This window comes from Myotis lucifugus, unplaced genomic scaffold, assembly GCF_000147115.1.
Source record: "Myotis lucifugus unplaced genomic scaffold, Myoluc2.0 scaffold_775, whole genome shotgun sequence".
NCBI classification, from domain to species: Eukaryota; Metazoa; Chordata; class Mammalia; order Chiroptera; family Vespertilionidae; genus Myotis; species Myotis lucifugus.
In genome coordinates, this window is record NW_005871823.1 from 216,279 (window position 1) to 218,092 (window position 1,814).

General features: G+C 65.0%; 1 long non-coding RNA gene across 1 annotated transcript in view; it reads left to right on the forward strand.

Moving 5' to 3' along the window:
- Positions 1 to 1,814, forward strand: part of LOC111823960 — a 6,694-nt gene that overhangs the window by 1,085 nt on the left and 3,795 nt on the right. The gene's annotated exons all lie outside the window — the stretch shown is intronic.

Genomic DNA, 1,814 nt, shown 5'->3' on the forward strand with positions numbered 1-1,814 from the left:
GTGACGTGCCCCCCACACCATCAGTGACGTGCCCCCCAGTTCATCAGTGACGTGCCCCCCACACCATCAGTGACTTGCCCCCCACACCATCAGTGACGTGCCCCCCACCCCATCAGTGACGTGCACTCCTCACCCATCAGTGAGGGGAGAACTCAAGAGGCTCGGTCCCCGTTAGGAATGGTCCTGGATGCGCCCAGGGACGGCACCAGCGCCATAGCTGAGCTCTGACTTCCAGGCGTTAGGAATCGGGTCCCCAGTGGCAGGGACACAACCTTCACTCCGATTCCAAAACCCAAACTGTCGGATCAGCGAGCTGTGGGTCGGTGGCTGATGGGCAGCGGGGCTTCCTGGGAGCCCACGTGGCGCCTCTTGGCCCTGTAGGCCGGGCCCGGTGTGAGGGCTGACGAGGTGCCCAGTACCTCCCCCATCCAAGAGGAAGGGCGCCGTGTTCCGGATCCGCTGCCCTGCGGGAGTGACTGAGGAGGTGCTAGACGGTCATTGCTGTCGTGTTGAACGTCAGCCTGCAGTGCGCACGGAGACTCCTGGAAGGGCCAGGGCAGGGCGGCAGCCTCTCCACACGCCGCCCTGCCCATGGCAGCCGGTGACCTGGAGCTCGGTGGTCACTGGTCCTTAGTCTCCACCGTGGAGGGGAGGGTGGGGAGGGGAGGGTGGGGAGGGGTGAGGAGAAGAGGTGTGGGGAGAGCAGGCAGCTAAGCCGCGGCAGGATGGATGCTGGTGAACCTTTGTGAAGGAAGGAAGGTGATGAAGCCGCATGGGGGCGGGGCGTGTAAGTGAAACTCTGCTCATCTCTGCTCATCTGCTCCGAGCGTGCGTCTCGTCTCCCCGAAGTCCCGCGTGTCTGTTCCTCAGCTGTGACTGCGGAGCCTCGTGCCCGGGTCCGCGTGGTGACGTCTCGGTGTCTCCCTCAGGCTCTGAGTTACACAGGCAGCCACGAGAAAGTCCACGCTCCCAGCTTAGTGGAGGAGGAAGTCCTGAGAGAGGACGGATCAGTCGTGAAAAGGTTTGGGTAGCACGGCGTGCTCCTGCCAACTAACCCTGTTCCAACTTAAGAAAACCAATGGGCCACACCCCAAAGCCTCCGGGGTCAGGGAGTCAGGTGACACCAGGTGTGAGGACGTGGAAGCCTGTCCCCACGGCCACGCCTGCTCCGTGGAGGCCAGCAGGGGGCGTCCGTGCCGACAGGTCGGGCATGGGGAGAGCCTGGTCATGGCTCGTAGGTTGCTTGCCGTGTGCCCTGCCTGCAGCTCAGTCTCGGGTCATCGTCCTTTAACAGCACGTGCTGCGTGTGAGCGCTGGTCCTGCTTCTGCATGTGGGGCCGTGGGCCTGAGTCCTGGCGACGCTGAAGCCGGCGCCTCAGTCAGCTCGGGAAGTGTGAGCAGCCATGAGCAGCCGTGTGGGCCCGTGTGCGCCTGTGGAGGGGCCTCACTGCGCGGCGCCCGCGTGGCATCCTCACGACTTGCCGTGTGGTCGCTGGCGTCTTGCCTTGGGCTCTGCCCACGCAGCCCTGTGAGCACGGAGCACGTGGTCTCGGGTTCGCAGCACAGTCCCCGTGGGCACAAGTCCTGTTGTGCGCCTCCCTCCCGCACAGAAGGGACAGCGGTCCTCGAGGGGCACAGGGAGAGCCGGGGAGGGAAGGGCTCTGTCGTCCCCTTCGAGCACACGGAAGAGCAGCCGCGGTGAGAGCTGACGCGTGTGACGCTCACACAGCTCACGCCCCTGCGTCACGGAGGATGCCTGTGTCCGCACTCGGTGCTCTGGGCCACCCAGAGAGCCGTGCTCACAGCCCACTCAG